General features: G+C 43.3%; 1 pseudogene across 1 annotated transcript; it reads left to right on the forward strand.

Annotated features, from left to right (window-relative positions):
* Positions 1-8,522: 8,522 nt before the first annotated feature.
* On the forward strand, positions 8,523-10,504 carry LOC108295045 (annotated as a pseudogene). The gene has a single exon (XR_001821248.2). The product of XR_001821248.2 is annotated as a serine/arginine-rich splicing factor 10-like (transcript).
* Positions 10,505-20,293: the final 9,789 nt, after the last annotated feature.

Consider the following 20,293-nt stretch of genomic DNA (forward strand, 5'->3'; position numbering starts at 1 on the left):
TTTCTACCAAGCATAGCAAATAGTTTAAATTTGTTCCTAGGAGACACAATTACAACTGTACCTAGAATTATGTCAATTTTTAGAATAAAAAAGATTAAGTAAAATATTTTATGGATCTGCTAAAAGAGAACCTTTGATGAAACATCAGAATTCACACTGAAACCACTTTCACGTGCTCGAAGGAAATGCTGACAAAATGGCATTAAAGTATTTAGATTTAGTTTGGGAAAAGTCAAAGACACATTAAATGAGTTAAGTAAAACAACAGAGGATCCTCAAATCAAGAGTAAAATTGTGGGGAAAAAATTTAAAAAAGAAAAATAATGAAATTGTTATCTTGGGAGACAATAAAAATAATTTTGAATGAGCACCATCTATAGTTATTTAGTATGAACTATTTTTCACTATTACTACAAAAAAGGAATCTAAGTTTGTCTGAGAATTAAAGTATTACAAGTTTTAGAAACTGCTTTCCCAAATAAAAATGCATGTGAAATATACAACAAAAATGGCATTCCAATGAAATATAAAGAAACCAAAACATTAAAAAAAGATTGTTTTACATGACTATGAAGGAGAAGATTCACATACAAGTACTCCCAATCTAACTTGTTTATAAACCATTTTTTGACCATTACAGGTCATGGTACAATCTTGATTGAAAAAGGTTAGAACAAATTGAGGAAAACACAGCTTTTAAGGCGGTTTCCTTACAATATCCCAGAATTGAAAAATGTGAAAGAACAATTAAAGAAATACTGTATGATCTAGATATTGTTTTGAGAGACAGGGAAAATTGTATGATAAGGAATTTTTTGTAATTTTCTGTGATAATGCTTTTAGTAAGTCTCACTAAACATCAATAGGTTCTTGGAAACTGCAAGTTTCAGCAAAACTACACAAAACCAGTTTTTATTTCCTCAACGACATTATAACAAAATGATATTGAACCAATGATGACATTCGAGGACCTGTATATTTTGCCTAAAGCTACAGTTTCCAAGAACCTTTCCACAATGTTATATGAGGGCTTTCTGTACATGTGGCCTCATTACAGGAGGCCAATGTAGTATGTAAAATGAATACCTGAATGTGAATATTTAGCCTCCCACGAGCCTCTTAAGATTCAGCAATGAACCCAAACGTTGGTTGACCATTCCAGGTGCAACTCCTTATCAGAGCAGTTTTTCCAAATCAAAGTTGATTTGGGGGGGTAAAAAAAAAAAAGAGCTGCAATGAATCAAGAAAGTTTCATCTAATTTGGCATTACTGACAATAGAACACAAACTACATAAAAATCTAGATTTTAGGAACATAAGTTTGCTTAAATGAAGGAAAAATGAGAAGGAATGCATAGAATCATATAAATTACTTGTGTCTTCATTCAAATATCACTGGCACAGGAACAGAACTCCCGGAAATATGCTATGATAATTAAATTCAGTGATCTTTGATATTTTTGCCAACTTCCAGTCACAGAAAAACCATGACTTTAAATATACCTTATTTTGTGTTATAATGGTCTATTTTGTCAAGTTAGGAAGACAGAGCATATTTTCAACCGTTTATTGGTGTGATATGGAACTTTTAATTATTTGGAGACATATGGTATGTGGTACTTCTGCCCCACACCCTAGAAACTTTGCGAGGGGGCTGGCTCTTAAGCTGCATTCAGCACCCCTAAAGACAACAATGCCCACGGTGGGAAAGGGAGAAAGACGTATTTGTTTCCCTCTATGCAAGGAGAACAAGCAGCCCCCAAAGCCAGTTCACTTCCCCATATGGTTTGATTTACTCTAATTTTCTCCGCCTGGGCTCGTTTCTGGGCTGAGTCCGGTGGGATCACAGATGTATCACTGTCTGGCTAGCCCACAGCTTCCGGCAGAACAGGGATAGGGGAGGGTTTCCCTGGGAAATTACGTTGTGAGATGCTATCGGAGAGAAAAATATGCGGCCCCCAAGCTCCACCTTCATTAGCCAGAATAAAACCAGGGATTTCTGCCTTCTGGAGTTTCAGACTGACAGGAAAAGAGGAAATCAAAGAGTCCCTGGTTGGAACTTTTCTAATAGGCTTTCTGGCAAGGAGCCAAACCCGGGAATGAGCTGGAGAAAGCAAATTGGGTTGAACTGCAGTGGGGATGGGGAGACCCGAGCCAGGGCAGCTGAGTTCAGCCCGTCTACTGCTATCGCATATTCTCATGTCCCTTTATTCCACCCAACCCTGAGGTACAAATATCATCCCCATTTTATAAGCAAGGACTCAGAACACAACAGAGGTTAAGCAACCACACTGCCCGCTCCCCTCCCCCCATCTCTCCCCTTCCCACCTCCCCTCCCCCCATCTCTCCCCTTCCCACCTCCCCTCCCTGTCTTCACAGACTACGGCCTTCTATCATCCTGCAAGTCTCACAATTCCTCTTCCTCCTGGATGCCTGTGTTCCAGGTGCTCTGTGAAATATTCTCTAAGCACATCTTTGACCTTCTTACCCCTTATCAAAATTGTAATTCAGTGTTAATTGTGTGACTATTTAATCAATACCGTCTACGAGTATAGGGGCTGCCTGTCTTACGATCATAGTGCCAGTGCCATTTGCAGTGGGTGACACAAAAGTGCTGCATTTATGTCATCTGAATGAATCCATTTCTCCCTGTTTCCTTCCCCTTAAAAGAAAAAAGAAAAGCTTGCCATATAACTGGTATCAAGAAGTTAACCTGCCTTAAAACAGCAGCTGCCATACAAGAAAATAAAGTGCCAATTGGCACTGGCTGTAAGTATTATGGGTATACTATATTGTGCTGCAGAAAACAGGACCATGGAGGTAGGGTTGAGGCAAGAGGACCAAGGACAGACACAGAGGGACAGAGTCAGGGCTGAGCGTGAGGTTTGGCGGTGTCAATTTTCTCTTTTGGGACCCAACTCAACCAAGAATCCAGGCGGAAGAGAGTAACTGGTTAAGAGCTGGGTTGTTGAAAACCCAGCTCTGCCAGGAACTAGCAAGTTCTTAATCTTTGAGCATCTTTTTCCTTCCTTATCTGCAAAATAATAGTAACAGTGATAACACCTGCTTCTTGGGTTGTTAGAAAAAAAATGCATGGTAGTATGTAAGAATTGCCTTGGTACAATGCCCGGCACACTGTCAGTGATGACTAACTGGTGCTGATAGAAAAGGTTTCCGTCAGCTGAAGGCACTTGTTTTTACCCTCTGCAGCCAGGCGTCAGTGTCCCGTTTCCTACTTTCCAACTGGGGTTTCCACTCAAGATTCCCCAGAGAAGGTGGAAGTATAATCTTGGAAGATCTCGATCACCCCTAATCCCCATTCAGTTCAAAGCTATTTCCAACAGATTCAGCAATCAAAAAGCCTAGATAAGGAAGAAACAACCAGTTAGAGGCGACTATGGCAGAGCCCAGAAAGCCCAGAGGTGGGAAAGGGTCGTTCCTGAGACCAGTGGCGAGAAGGTCTATTTCCCCATCTCAGCCCCTCTTTAGCTCTTCAGAACCCAGAGTTCGTTCTGAGGACCTGACGCCTGAGGCCAGGAGTCTCTGGATAGGTCTTGTATGTGTGCATCTCCCTCCCCAGCAGAGGGGAAGACGAGCCTGCGGGAGGCCTTTACCGCCTGGGGTTGAGTGCTTCCTAAAACTGGACTCACCTGTGACATGAGGGGTCTCCCAAACCTCAGCCCAGACCCACATTTCCTCCTCCCTTGCTGAGGAGGATGTACAGGCAAAACAAAAAACTACACTGCACTGGGAGTCATGAAACTCACATCCCGTCCCAGCTTTTCTACCTTTTCTGCCTTTTTATTTTTAAAATGAGCATAGTACCCCAAGTGACCTCTAAGGACTATCCCTGCCCTGGAACCATGGATGTGAACCACAGCCTGCCTTGGGGGAGATGGCAAGGGAAGGGGAACCAGAAACCCCCCCCCCAAAAAAAAGCCTCTAACCTTAAGGGGTCCATTAGCACTCTCAAATTACAGGCACATATATATGTGTTTTGCTTTTCTTCTTCAGAAAACACTGAGTTGCAGACAGTCTCACATTCTCAAACTTCTGCTCTAAACTGGCAACATTTAAAGAGTCTATTTGGGAACTTTGGCCAAGATTTGGAACCCCAGCACCCTCCTATTGTCTTGGTAAAAATGAGAGCGGATGCAGCCCTGTTTCCTAACGCTGATGTAACAAATTACCACGAACTTAACAGCAACACAAACGTATTACTTACAATTATGCACACAAAAAGACATAAGTCTCTTAGTCACCAGACGAGAATCAACGTGTCGGCAAAGCTGGTTCTTTCTGGAGCACCAGAGAACAACTCGTTTCTGTTTCTTGCTTCTAGAAGCTGTTGGCTCTTGACTGCATCACCTCCATCCTCACTCCCGTCCTCTCGTAACCTTTCCCACTGACGCCAACCCACCTGCCTTCCACTTATAAAGACCCTTGTGACTACATTGGATCCACCTGGAAAACCCAGGGTACTCTCCCTGTCTCAGGATTTTTAACTTAATCGCATCTACAAAATCTGTTTTACAATGTAAGGTAACAAATTTACAGGTTTCAGGAATCAAGATATGGGTGGGGATTGTGAATATTCAGCCTACCAGAGGCCTTTTGAATCGTTCTATCCTGTAGCCCAACAATTCCACTTGCAGAGTTTATCCTACAGAGACAGACATGTGTAAAGAGGTAACGTCCACACAGCAGAGTTTATAATATTTAAACTGGAAACAGCCTGTTCTACTGATAATCAGTAGAAACGTAACTAAATGAGCTAGGAATATTTGTACATTATCCTAAAAGGATGCAGTATTCTAAAAATAAGTATATTAAATGTACTAACATGAAAAAGTCTCTAAGGCACGTTGCTAGGAGAAAAGCAGCTTGAAATAAAAGCTGTATAATGTGACTCCGTGTTGTGGTATGTATATGTAATTTCTGGATGGCTATCAGCCTGGCCAACATGACAAAATGCCTCTCTACTAAAAATGCAAAAATTATCTGGGTGTAGTGGCATGTGCCTATAAAGCCAGCTCCTAGGGAGGCTGAAGCAGGAGAATCACTTGAACCTGGGAGGCAGAGGTTGCGGTGAGCCGAGATTGTGCCACTGAACTCCAGCCTGGGCCACAGAGGGAAAATGTGTCTCAAAAAAAAAAAAAAGCCAAAATTTCTTTTGGTCATTCTGAGGGCTGGAAATGTTCCATATCTTATCTGAATGGCAGAATGTATGCGTATATGAAAACCCACTGATCTTCACACCAAACATTTGTGCACTATTCTGTGAAGTTCTGCCTCAATAAAAAAAAGTGCATTCAAAAATATAGGATGTTTCCCCCCTTTGGCCAAAAGCCAAGGGTTATTGATCTGTGTGTCCTTCTGAAATTCAGTGCAAAAGTGGTGTGTGCCTCTTTCTGGGCAAGTGTTGACCCTTTTTGTCAGATTCTTAAAGGGATCTGGAGCTCCTAAAAAGTTAAAAATTACTAGTGAGGGCCTTCCTTAAAATAAAGACTACTTATTCCTGGTTCTGTTGGGGTTTAACTAAAGGTCAGACCGCTCTATCAGCGCAGGCTTTCTGGAAATGCAGGCCTCGAGAAAGGGAGGCACCAGCGTATTTACTGGGCTGGCTGCAAACAAACAGCTACATTTTTTTCTATGGGGAGCAAAATGCAGGTAATGATCACTTCTTGAGCTTTAGCGCGACTGTTTAAAAAGGCGTGGCTTTTTATGGGCCAGCGCCTTTGTGTGCAGCGAATCCCGAGGCGGCGGCTGTGCCCTCGCCCTGGTGGGCGGAGCTCTGCCCAGCCCTGCAGGCCCTTGCACATCAGGCCATCCCCCTTCGCGCTGGCTGGGCGGAGGCCCTAGGTAGCAGAGGGACAGCTTAACCCTCCGCCTCACCCGACAGGCCTGAAGAAAGCTTACCCCACGCTCTGGATTCCTCTGGGGTCCCTTATCTAGGCCCGACCCGCAAACCAGAATTTCCAGTGTGACTGTGTTGGCAGAGAGTTAATGAGCAGCCGAGGAGGCTGTGGCTGTCGCTGCTGTAGACTTGCCCAAAAGGGAAGGACACACTTAACATTTGTGCCCTATTCTCTGTGAATAGTGCGCAAAGGAACTTAGGAACGCAGGTCCTTAGTCTCTCTGCTTGGAACGAGGCAGGTGGGAAGGATGCATCTCAGTGAGGGGAGGGAATCGGCAAACTGAAACCCTAGCCCCATATATTGAGTTTCTATGGATGGATACCAGCCCCCGTGCTACAGAAATATTTTACATAAAAGAATGGGCTCTGAAGCCAGGCTCAGCCCATCTGTAGCTGCGTGGCCCCCCGCAAGTTGCTTATCTTTTCTCTCTGTTAGGATCCTCCTCCATAATGTGGCATAACAGTGGTACCACCCCCAGTCTCCAGTTTAATTCTAAGCTGGCCCTCCTAGCCCTCTGATTTTTTTTTTAAAGACTGAGATATAATCCACTTACCATGAAGTTTATCCTTTTAAAGTATATCATTCAGTGGTTTTTAGTATCTTCACAAAGTTGTGCGACCATTTCTACTAATTCCAGAAGATTCTTACTCCCAAAACAAGGGTCCCCCCTAGCAGTCACTCTCCATTCTCCACTCCCCTCAGCCCCTGGGGACATTCATTTACTTTTTGCCTTTCTTGATTTTCCTCTTCTGGAGATTTCATAGAAATGGAATCATATATGTGGCCTTCTGTGTCTGGTGTCTTCCACTTAGCATAGTGCTTTCAACGCTCATCCACGCCTCCCATGGTGCGTCTCGTACTTCATTGCTTTCTGTGGCTGCCATTGCATGGATGTGCCACATTTTGTTTATTTATTCATCAGTTGATAGATATTTGGGATGTTGCCATATTTTGGCTATTATAAATAATGCTGCTATGAGCTAACATTCATGTACAAGTTTTTGTGTGGACATAGGTCTTCATTTGTTTGAGTGTATAGTAAGGATGGATAATTTTATCTTATACTATTCTCTCCCTCCCCATCATAAGGGCCCTCTTTCTGTCCCTCCAGCAAACCAAGCTCATTCTCACCTCAGGGGTTTTGGCCTAGCTGTCCCCTCTGTCTGGAAGGCTGCTCCCCCAGATTGTTAAGTACAGTTCACTCCTTATCAATCAGATCTCAGTTTAAATATCGCCACCTCAGTGAGGCCTTCCCAGACCATTTTATTCATTCTCTGACCCTTACCATATTTTACTTTCTCTATATCCATTATTACATTCTATTTTCTAATTTACTTATTTGTGGCATATCTACCCCTTCTATTACTAGAACTAAGCTCCATAAAGCCAGATATTTTGTCTATTATGACATTAGCTATCACTGGCTGCTAGAACAGTGCATAGCATGTAGTAAGCAAATAGTAAACATTAGCTGTTACTCATACTTCACAGCACACTTAGGAAGTAGGTACCATTATTATGCACATGTTACAAATGAAGAAACTGAGACTCAAAGGAATTAAGTAACTTGGCCAAAATTATGCAACTGGGAAGTGTATAGCCTGGGTTTGGTGCCAGGACTGTCTGGTTCAAAAGCCGGTGCTGCTTGTAGGATGCTGTACTGCTTCTTTCGGCTCCTTCTTCCAGACCTATCTAGCCTCACAAACTGGCAATTCCAACCAGGACTCCTCTGGGCTTAGGAGACAGGGAGACGAAACAGAAATGTGGATGTCGTCCAATCTGGCAGCACCACGAGGCCTGGCCCTGGAGCGGGTCGGGGAGGAGGATAGGAGCACTTAGCTCCTGGGAGCTTTGGCTGGAAAACAGGCCTCCCTAGAGCTGCCAGCCAAGGCCTGGCCTCCCTCCAGCAAGTCCCTGTGAGCCCTGGCAAGCAGCAGGCATTCTCAGACAGCAGGACTTCGGTACCGCGTATACTCAGGTGGACTTCCTTTTATGCAAAACTGCAACAGGCATACCAATAACTGACTTCATGCCTGGTGCTGTTCTAAATACTTTCCATGTATTAACTCACTGGATCCCCAAATTAGCATCATGAGGTATGTATCATATTACCTCATGTAACTGATGAGGAGATTGAGGCCTCGGATGGTTAAGCAAACTGCTCAAGGTCACAAGGCTAAAGAATGGTAGAGGCGAGACATAAACTCTGGTTATCTGACCTGAGGTTCCTTCTTCTACTTGCCACTCTACCCTGCATCTCAGTAATGGATTTGAGAATAAGTCTTCATGTACAAAAGTATTCACCACTGGATAGCTGTGTGACCTAAACTCTAAATCCAAAGCTCTCTGGCCTTTAATTGCCTTATGTGTATTAATTGATAAGAATCAGCTTATCTTCCATGAGTATTCTTTAGAAAAAGATGCTAATATGTATTATGGCTGTGGTCAGGGTTAAGCTAAATTAGGTGGAACTCTTTGCAGCAGGATTTATCAGTGCCTTTAATATGCTAATGTCCAATGGGTCTCTTCAAGAGAGGGGTTGAGGATGTAGCATTTCCCAAACTTCATTGACACAGAACAATGTGGAATAGTATTCCATGGAACACAGTTGGCAAACACTCATTTTAAAAGCTTATTTGGGCTAGGCACAGTGGCTAACGCCTGCAATCTCATCACTTTGGGAGACTGAGGCAGGAGGATCACTTACGCCCAGGAGTTCAGCACTAAACCTGGATAACATAGCAAGACCCTGTCTCTTGGGTTGGTTTGCTGAACCCGTTAGTACGCCTGGCCAAGACACGCCGCCGCCATGTCTCGCTACCTGCGTCCCCCAAACACATCTCTGTTTGTCAGGAACGTGGCCGACGACACCAGGTCTGAAGATTTACGGCGTGAATTTGGTCGTTATGGTCCTATAGTTGATGTGTATGTTCCACTTGATTTCTATTCTACACTGGCCGTCCAAGAGGATTTGCTTATGTTCAATTTGAGGATGTTCGTGATGCTGAAGATGCTTTACATAACTCGGACAGAAAGTGGATTTGTGGACGGCAGATTGAATACAGTTTGCCCAGGGGGATCAGAAGACACCAAATCAGATAAAAGCCAAGGAAGGGAGGAATGTGTACAGTTCTTCACACTATGATGATTATGACAGATACAGACGTTCAAGAAGCCGAAGTTACGAAAGAAGGAGATCAAGAAGCCGGTCTTTTGATTACAACTATAGAAGATTGTATAGTCCCAGAAATAGACCGACTGGAAGACCACGGCGTAGCAGAAGCCATTCCGACAATGATAGACCAAACTGCAGCTGGAATACCCAGTACAGTTCTGCTTACTACACATCAAGAAAGATCTGAAAGTGGAAAAAGAACCAAAGAAGGGCAGTTCAAGCGACCAAAGGGTGGGTGGAAGGTGCTGCAGTATGAATACTGTACGAATATTTTGACTCTGGTCTGAAAAGATAAAAGAATGTTATCGAAAACTACATGGAATAATTGAAGTCCCTTCAAGTTTGAAAGTAAGCATTTTAGGACAAATAAAAGGAAATTCAACTTTGTACTTGTGGAAACTAATCCCTAAATATGAATAGGTTTATATTGATTCGTGGGTACCAGATCCATAACAAATTATTGGAAAATAGGATGTCTGAATATCAAGGAAGACAGCCATAGTCTCTTACGGTGCCTCTGTTGGTCTGTCTCAAACTGAATTGGGTGGGAAAAGGTATGGTCCAATATAAAAGTTCCATTTTCGCCATTATTGGCAAATCTTGCCTTTGTTTATTTTGGTGCCAGTGTTTTCTGCTTAATCATTTGCTTTGTTGGCATCTGCATTTAATTACTTGTACACCACATGGCAGTTTACATCTTCCTTAACTACTCTCCTTCCCAGGTAAATTCGAATTACATTTGACATCCAGCTAAGAGGGCCCATCTCTTCTCACCTCTTTACTAGTCAATATGTTCAGCAAATATTTATTGAGCCCTTACTATGGGCAAATCATTGTACTGGATAATTGAGGAGAAAAATAGATAATTCCCTTATTTGGTAAATGTCTACTGAGCACAATCTAGTGAATCATTACAGTATCACCTCGTTGTTTTGTTTGAGGTATATTATTCGTAACAATATTTTACACCATTCATATCAGTGTAATTATAGAACCCGATATGCTATCAAGAATAAGTAATTATGTGGTTATTCTGGCATTTAAAAGTATCCAGTATTTGTTTGATCCCAATATTACAAATAACGAAAAAATGATTTGTTTTAATCTGTAATAAACTGGTTTATTGTGCAGTGACTGTAATATACTAGAGTTATATTAAAGTGCTCACTCTGCCTCACCAAACACATACTAGGAAATAACCCCCAAAATAAGTATTTAACTTTGCATTAGATATAAAGGATACTGGGTGCTATAATTAGATTATTTTGAGGCAGACAGCTGTTATCCCAACTGATTTAGTGTGTTCTGTAATTGAAACAATGTTCACCAAATTATACTTTTTAGTGATTTACATGTACATTTTATAGGGGACGTGTTCTGTGTATAGTGAATAAATAACTTTTATAGTATCACGAAATGTTTTGGATTCCTTAGTTTCTTATTAGGATGTTTCTTTACCTATGCATTGATTCCATCATGTTTGATTTTTGTCTTCTTTTTGCCACATATTTAAAACTTTCCATGTAAAATTATTAACAAAAAATCTGGAAGTGGAGTTTAAGCTTTTAATTTATAGCAATTTTGAAAATACAGCAGAGGTATATTTTCAAGGGAGGTATGAAATAGTACTTTTGTCTGTATTTTATTTTATAATTTTTTTTTGAACTTGCCCAGGATCACACAGCAAGTGTCAGATCTTAGGTTAAAGTCCATAATTTTTTCACTTGCTTCATCTTTTGTTATATTTTTGTTGTTGTTTAATCAAACGGGGAAATGTTTTTATAGCTTTATTTTCATGGAGATAGTAAAATTGATATAATGGGAACTAGAATTTACTTAGAGCCAAAATGACTAGATTTAATTACAAAAAGTATTTTGTTGTATACAGTTACACACTCATTAACATAGTGGGTGGTTCTTATGGATAGAGGTTCTCTGTATTTTTAAAAGAATACGTAGAGTTCATAAACCTTTTTTGCCCTCTACCTCCCTTCTTTCTCCATTTCCTTTTGAATTAAGACATTTAAGGGGGAGAATTAAGTTGCATATTGAGTTGGGATTTTGTTTAAAAATAGGTGAATACATATATAAATACAATAACAATAGTTGGTAGTTCTCTAAAATATTGTAAGTCAGAAAAGGACCTTTAATTTTTGCATCTGTTGAATGAATTGCTTTCGGATCTCTTCTGTGGTTGTTTCTCTTTATATTGAATGCTGTCAATATTGTTGAGGACTTATTGTGCCAAACCCTGTGCTTTTCAAATATTTAATTCTAAAAACACTCCTGGGAAGTGGGTATTATTCCCATTTTACAGATGAGAAAATTGTCCCACCATGTGATAGCATCTTGCATATGTTCATTCCTCACAACTTTACAAGGTAAATGGATAATGTTCCTGGGTGAGAGATTAAATATAATCCAAGATCTCACGGCTGTGTGGCTCGGAGACTCTAAGCATGGCTTTCCAAATCTCATTCTCTTGTAGCGATTTTCCATTGTATTGCATTTTGACCATATTCTTGTTTACAAAACCTAAGAATATATTCGGGAGGCTGTGACTTGAGCAATAGCTTAGGAATAATCTAATGGCATTTTACTAGGAAGGAGGACTAGCAAAACCTGTAGAAGTCCCAGGCATGAACTGTTGTCATTTTAGGTAGGATGACTTGATAAATAGGGTGAAGTGAGCAATGTGTTTTGTCTTCAGTTATTGATACCTACAAGACATTCTGCTGGTCACTGTGGAAAAGGTTCCTTCTCAGATTTTTTCCTCTGCTCCTTCCTCTAACAGTGTTGGTTATCTTTATTATGTTTCTGTGTATTTGTAACAGCTATTACACCCTTGTATTGCACAATGGGGATTTTTCTTGGAATAAAAAGTGAGGCATGTAAACTCATTGAGAACTAACAGTAGTTTGTAAAGAAGTAAAAGGACTTTGTATCTAGTTTTTTGCAGATCACATTTCTTTGAATGCTGGAAAGTGAAATAAAGTGGTCTAGGAGCCAAAAAAAATGTTGGTTTTTTTAAGATTTTGCTCTACCTTAGATTTGTTACCACCCAGGTACACTTTTTCCTAATTTGTATAAGAGGTTTTAGAGATGAACTCTGTCCCTCTCGATTTACAAAGCAATTGCCTACGAGAGAATGCAACTAAAACAGTAGAAACAAACTTACACAAAACCTTTCAGATTTTTTCCTGTCTTGTTTTAGGGAAGAAGAAAATTTATCAGTATGTATTTTAAGCTTAAGGTTTTTGACCTGGATTCTATCATAGTATAAACTGCCATCAAAAAGATAAATTGAAATTACTTTTTTTTTTTTTTTGAGACGGAGTTTCACTCGTTACCCAGGCTGGAGTGCAATGGCGCGATCTCGGCTCACCGCAACCTCCGCCTCCTGGGTTCAGGCAATTCTCCTGCCTCAGCCTCCTGAGTAGCTGGGNAAAAAAAAAAAATAGCTTGTTTGGAAAAAAAGTTCATTTATTCTGAGATCGGACAGAATTCTCTTCTCTTTCCCTATTTTCACCTGCTAGAAAGAAAGGAGCTCGTAAACAATCATCAACTCCTTCAAGCCTGCGGGGACTTTTGGTTAGCATGGAGATGAAGAACAGAAAGGGAACACATTTGCTGAGCACCTACTATACGCCAACTCTGTGATTATCACTTAGATTGTTTTTCATGATGCTGAAAACAGCCCTTTGAAGCAGGTTTTGTTTGAAGAAGGTGGGATAATGTTGCAGATGAAAATGTAGCCTTTGGAGTCTGATAAACATGAGTTTGCTTCTTAGCTATGCCACTTGATAGCTATAGCTGTGTGAACTTGGGCAAGTCGCTTAGCTGTTCTATGCTTCGGTTTCCTGCTTGCCAAAATGGATGATACAGTGCCTACCTAATATGGTTATCATGTGGCTTTGCTGATGTAATGCATGAGAGGCACTTACATAGACTCCGCACACAGCAGGATTATCACTATCCTCTTCATTATTTGTGGGGCTTTGTTTGTTTGTTTTGAGATGGAGTCTCACTCTGTCATGCAGGCTGGAGTGCAATGGCTTGATCTCAGCTCACTGCAACCTCCACCTCCTGGGTTCAAATAGTTCTCCCACCTCAGCCTCCTGAGTAGCTGGGATTACAGGCGCCTACCACAATACCCAGCTAATTTTTTGTATTTTTAGTAGAGATGGGGTTTCACCATGTTGATCAGGCTGGTCCCGAACTCCTGACTTCATGATCCGCCCACCTCAGCCTCCCAAAGTACTGAGATTACAGGTGTGAGCCATTGCTCCTGGTTGCATTATTTGTGTTTTCCAGATCATACAGCAGAGACCCAGAAAGGATAGTAACTTGCCTAAGGCCACATAGCTACTGTGTGTGGCTGAACTGAGACCCATACACAACTCCAAACCTGCTCTTTCTCTCCAGGATCCCTGAAGGAGGCTAAGCCAATATCATCTGAACTTGCAAATAAAACCTCTCGTTCTCTCCACGCCTCACACCACATGCCACCCGGGAGTGAGTGGGAATTTCCCTTTGGAACTCAGACCCTACCACCCATGCATAAGCGTTCAGACCTGCTTGGCAACAGCATGCCCATGACCCCAGGCCCTGACAAATAGGCCTGGAGAACTGAGAAGGTCCTGAATCTCTGGACATCCCTTTATGAGACTCTCTATACAGGGAACATTCCATAAAAGCCATGGCCAGTGCACATGCTATATGCATAGGAAGCCACATGGTCCCTGCTGTTGACCTGGGATCTTCCAAGTCCCAGCATAGGTGGGGATGCCTCCGTGGCAGTCACAGGGGAGGGTCAGCAGGGGGACAGCATGGAGGCCAAGGGGACAGGGTTCCAGGCTCTGGGCCTAAATCAACTAAAGCAGCTGCTCTTGAAAGAAGTTTGTATGTTGTCCTATGTAACTTTCTATCTGAAAAAAAAGGCTTGCTGTCTACCCCTATACCACCAAAAAAAAAAAGTTTTAAACGCCACTGATCTAGTTCCTCATTTTCATTGGGCATTTTGGGAAAACAGGCCCAGGTGGGAAGGAACAGCTGCAGGTCCCAGTGTGTTAGTGACAGAATAGGGACTGAAAGTTACATCTCCTGTCTCTTTTTATACCAGCCTGTCAAACAGCAGAGTCTGAGATTTTTTTTTTTTAACTGAGAGGGAAAGCAGAGCCTAAGTTTGCCGTTCATGCTCAAGTTGACTTTAGAATCAATCTTCCCTCTGGCCACACTCAAAGCTCACTGTGTTCCTACCCAATCTGTTCCCGTATACCAAATGCTGTAGGTCCACACAGGCCCAGGGGATGAGCGGAACTACAGTCCCCCTCGATCCTCCACCACCAGGTTTCTGCCCTTACAGTTGCCAGTAAGAAGCAAACGGTAGGGAACAAGGAAGACAGAGTGAATCCCAGCTTAGCTACTTATTCTCTGTGTGAGCCTGAGCAAGTCACTTGACCTCACAAAGTCTCACTGCCATCAGCTGTAAATTTGGGGTAACTTTATGGAGTTACCATGAATTTCATGTGCCATGAAGTTATCCTAACATGGGATTGCTGTAAGGATTAGAGGCAATATGCGTAAAGAGCCTGCAACATGGAAGTGGTATAACAAGTAATAGTTAATATTGCTTTAACTATAGCTGGTTTTTGACAAGATCTGAAGTTCTTATACATAACTTAAGTGCATTAGGCTCTCTGCACACCTACATCAAGGCCAAGCAATGCTGCACTTCCACACGCGTGCGTTGGAGTGAGCCCTGCCCTTGGCAGTCATTCCACATTCTTCCACCTGTAGGCAGATATTTGATGGGAGAATCCCATAGATGCAGTTGGGTCGGCCTGAGAAGAAACTGGCTCTAGAATTAGTCTGCTGGGTTTCATTATGGCTCTACTATTTAATAGCAGACAAGTTTCTCAATCTCCCTGAGCCTCAGTTTTGTCATCTCTAAAATGGGAATAATAGCAGTCTCTAATTCTTAGGCTTGTTTTGAGGACTGAATGGGATAACACCTGTGAAAACCTTAGTGCACTGGCTCACCTTTAAAAACTGGCCAAAAACTATTAACTCATGATTGGTCCTAAGGTCTGTCCTTTCTGCGCAGAAAGCAAAGAGAAAGGCTGGGTGCAATGGCTCATGCCCATAATCCCAGCACTTTGGGAGGCCAAGGTGGGCAGATCGTTTGAAGTCAGGAGTTTGAGACCAGCCTGGCCAACATGGTGAAACCCCATCTATACTACAAATATAAAAATTAGCTGGGCATGGTGGCGCACACCTGTAATCCCATCTATTTGGGAGGCTGAGGTGAGAGAATCACGTGAGCCTGGTGAGTGTGGAGGTTGCAGTGAACTGAGATCATGCCACTGCACTCTAGCCTGGTTGATACAGTGACACCCTGTCTCAAAAAAAAAAAAAAAAAGAAAGAAAAAAAGAAAAAGAAAGAAAGAGAGAGATAAAAGTGCTGGGTTGGGGGCCAGGTGCAGTGGCTTATGCCTGCAATCCCAGCACTTTGGGAGGCCGAGGCAGGAGGATCACCTGAGGTCAGGAGTTAGACGCCAGCCTGGCCAACATGGAGAAATGCCGTCTCTACTAAAAATACAAAAGTTAGCCTGGTGTGGTGGTGGGAGCCTATAATCCCAGCTACTTGGGAGGCTGAGGCAGGAGAATCACTTGAACCCGAGAGGCAGAGGTTGCAGTGAGCCAAGTTTGCACCACAGCACTCCAGCCTGGGCAACAAGAGCAAAACTCTGTCCCCCCCCGGCCCCCCAAAAAATATGCTGGGTTGGGATTCCAGTGACTTCGAGTCAAGTGCTGATTCTGCCACAAATTAGCTGAGTGCTGTTAGACACGACCTTGCTTGCTCCCTGTCTGTATTTCAGTTTCCCCAGCAACTTCAAACCCAAGGGGCTGGATTAGACAAACCCTTTCTGACTCTGGAGAAGGGCTGAGGAGAAGGCGATATAACTGTGTCTGGATGGCCCCAGTCTTCCCACACAGAGGAGGGTCAGGAAGGGGGCTAATCCTCAAACTAGTGGCCTCATCAAACCAGTGCCTTAGTTCAGGGAGCTGTTATTGAAATGCACAATCCCAGCTTGAAATTCTCTATCACTGTGTGTGACCTTATGAAAGTCACTTCACCTCTCTGAGCCTCAGTTCTTTCATCTGTAAGATGGGATTTAAAGTGGTACCAGAGTAAGGAATTGTAAGAGCACATGAGGTGATGTCTGCTAAGTGCTTAGCACACAGAGCTCGGTACAGTGTTGGTTTAGTAATCATTATTGATGCCAGTGGACCCCATTGTTGGAAATGGTGCTTTTTTTAGAACCAGAGCAAGCACACATGTGTCCATTCCAAGTCTTATTTCTGATGTCGGCAAAGCTCTTTATGAGGACAGAAGCCATCCCAGGGACACACCTGAAAAGGGATGGGCCAGCCTCTGCATGCTGACCATCCAGATTCCATGACTTCCCGTCAGCCTGAAGGAGGTGACAACCATCTGTCTTTCCCCACCCTGCCTGGAAGACCAGCTGGGCAAGGCTGGGAAGGACTTCAGACTATATCTTGCCCAGTCCTCTTACCCAACTAGGATGTAAGAAGACGAGGTGACCTATCCAGGTCTCACTAGACCTAGGACTGCACGGCAGTATGTGCGGTATTGAAAAGAGTATTTGGGTTTGATTTTTCGCTTCTCAAGTTAAGACTAAGAGTCCTCACAGGACTTCAGTTTCCTCATCTGGAAAATAGATGTAATAACAGAGTCTCCTCCCAGGGTTGTTGCAAAGATTAAGTGAAGATTAAACATAACATGAGCCACAAATGTGATGTCTCTCCTCTCTACTCCTGCGCTAGTAACCTTTGACCATAGCACACCGAAAACACACAATGCACTGATTGGTGGAGTTCCTGTTGTAAAGCTGTATAGAGCAGCAGAGTTGGTCTGGGGTGCTATTGAGCTGAACCCCTATTAACCTCAATAGGGAAGGTACCAGGTTCAAGGGCTGAAGAAGAGGCCCAGAGCCAGCAAATGAGAAGTGGGGTTTGATTGGCGGCTTCCATACAGGCGACTTACATACAGTGGCGAGCTGGACAGGAAAACCCGCCCACTGACGACAGGCTAGGATAGGTAAGGGCACCACATCATCCTTACCTACAGAAAAGGTCCACTGGCGACAGGCTGGACATGATATCCTCCTTAGCTACAGTCCAGCAGCGGCAGGCTGGACAAGATGACCCAGTGGTGAAGGGCTGGACACGAAAGCCACAACCACTTGCAAACTGCATGCAGTTTATATCGCATTTTCACTTAACACTGCCCCTTAACGACCTCCAGCTGGCAACCTTTATCCATCTCAAACTTCAGGGCTTCAGTCTTCTGTACAGTCCATATTCCATGGGACAGGCGGGGAGCTCAGATGTTCCTCGGAGACAAGGAATGAGTCTCCAGGTTGGCCACTCCCGGATTCCCCAGCTTGGAACACACATCCAGGTGTGTCTGCCATACAGGGCCATTGTAAGCGTATGCTTAAGTTATTGTGCCAGGTGCATTTACCCTACAGGTGCCATTCTGAAAACCTGCTTGGGGCCCTGACTACCTCTCTGTTGCTCTGTGACCTTCCACTGGTCACTTTCCCTCTCTGGCACTCAGATTTTTCTTCTATGAACAGCAACGCCCAATGGAAACATAACATGAGCCACATATGTAATTTTAAATAGTTTAGTAGCCACTTTATAAAGAGTGAAAAAAGTAGGAAAAAATAATTTAATAATTTTTTTTTTGACACAGAGTCTCACTATATTGCCAGGCTAGAGTACAGTGGCATGATCTTGGCTTACTGCAACCTCCACCTCCCAGGTTCATGTGATTTTCCCGCCTCAGCATTCCGAGTAGCTGGGCCTTCAGGCACCATCCACCATGCCCAGCTAATTTTTTGTATTTTTAGTAGACACGGGGTTTCATCATGTTGACCAGAATGGTCTCAATCTCTTGACCTCATCGTCCGCCTGCCTCGGCCTCCCAAAGTGCTGGGATTATAGACAGGAGCCACCATGCCTTGCCTTAATAATGTTTTTACTTAGCCCAATACATCCAAAATATTATCCTTTCAATATGTGATCAATATTGAAACATCATTAATGAGATTTTCCCTTTCTTTTTCTAAGTTTTTGAAATCTGAGTGGTTCTCAACCCAGCGTGACTTTGGCAATTGTCTGGGGGTGTTTTTAGTTGTCAAAACTGGGGTGGGGGTCGGGGTGTAGGGGCGTGTGCTCTCTGGCATCTGGAGGGCAGAGGCCAGGGTGCTGCTAAACATTCTACAAGCACAGGACAGCCCCTGCAACAAAGAACAATCTAGTCCAAAATGCTAACTGAGCCGGCTTTTTCTTCTACGGCACATCACGATTCAGATGAGCGGCTCATCAAGTTCTCAGCAGCCAGCTAGTAGCTACTGTATTGGACAGCACCGCTCTGTAACCTAAAACGTTAGGAAATGCACTTGGAAAAGTTACATGTTTTAAAACTTGGGTTTTGGTGAATTGGTTTTTTTATTCATCCCAGAATAACTGACCAAAAGAGTTGTGGCTGGGTCACCAGTCGCTGGCTGGCTAAGGGCAGAACCCATCTGTCCCTAGAGGGTTAGACCCTTCTAAAGCCACCCGCCCTCCCCAGGGAGACGGAGCCTGGAACAGACAGTGAACCCTGTTGTTCTTTTCTGGGGAGACAATGCTGCAGGCCCTGCTACCTGCCTGACAGGGCCATTGTGGCTCGAGGAGAAAAGGGCTTTGTCAGGACAGTGGCCGAGGAGCCTGCAGTTCAATGGCGCCCTTTATGTCTGCGCTGGTGAGATGCTCTGATGCCGGCCCTGTTGAGGCCCAGCCCCCTTCTAGAACAGATGGGGAGCCTGAGGCCCAGGGAGGGTGTGGACGTCCCTGCAGCGGGTCTCAGCCTCCTTCACCTCATGCCACTGCCCTAAAACAGGAGATTCCCCTGACTCTGAAAAGGCCTGTCTCAAAGCACAGAATAAGTTCAATATTGCCCTTAACCCCTGACAAGGAGGCCCTGCCCTGACCCTACAATTTAGAGGTTCCACAAATCACAAACGCATACAAAACTAAATGTATTAAAGAACATATTTGTGCATCTGTCTCTCAGGATCAGGGCTCAGGATCTGGGCTCAGCTCTGGCAATACAATCTGGAACATCCTCTCTTGTGATTTAAAAAGTCAGGTTGCTAAGCGAAGCCACTATTTAAAGTGTTCTCAACATCCATGCATGTACGCCCACACATGCACAATATAACTAAGTGACGTGACAGATGTATTAATTAGCTTAATTGTTGTATCATTTCACAACATACACCAATATCAAATCATTACGCTGAACATCTTAAACATACATAATTTTCATTCGTCAGTCATACTTCAATAAATCGAGGAAGAAAAAAGGTCGGGTCAGAGGGAAATACTCCATATCTCTCACCCTATGTCCTTGGAACAAAAGCAAGCAAGTTTGAAAGTAGTGAGGGTCAGAGAGCTGTACCACGCTGGGCTCCGTGCTGATCCTGTTTTATAGCACAAGGAGGGGCCAAACAGCAGAAATGCTTAGGGAAGAGAAAAAGAAGTTGAATTCTCTTGTCAAATTCTCCCTTGCAGATAGCATGGATGCATATATTTTTTTTTATCACGAAGTATTACTTCTGAATAGGGCCAGTCATCTAGTATCTTGCCACTCTGTGTTCAAGTTCATATGGGTCTTAGAGGTTTCACCTCTACTTGAACAGGGGTATGGTACACTTCCAAAGTTAGAGGCAGGCCTGGGTGCACTCACCTGCAGACTTACATATATTCTGTTGGCAACAGCTGGGACTTCTGTCAACCACAGAAAAGAAAATCAAGCTTTTATTAAAGTTAGTTTTATTCAGAAGTCTTACTGAGGGCCTGTAATCTCAGCACTTTGGGAGGCTGAGGCGGGTGGATCGCCTGAGGTCAGGAGTTCGACACCAGCCTGGCCAACATGGTGAAACCCTGTCTCTACTAAAAATACAAAAATTAGTCAGGCGTGGTGGTGTGCATCTGTAATCCCAGCTACTCGGGAGTCTCAGGCAGGACGATCACTTGAACATGGGAGGTAGAGGCTGCAGTGAGCCGAGATCTAGCCACTACACTCCAGCCTGGGCAACAAAGCAAGACTCTGTCTTTAAAAA

Source organism: Cebus imitator, unplaced genomic scaffold, assembly GCF_001604975.1.
Source record: "Cebus imitator isolate Cc_AM_T3 unplaced genomic scaffold, Cebus_imitator-1.0 Scaffold616, whole genome shotgun sequence".
NCBI classification, from domain to species: domain Eukaryota; kingdom Metazoa; phylum Chordata; class Mammalia; order Primates; family Cebidae; genus Cebus; species Cebus imitator.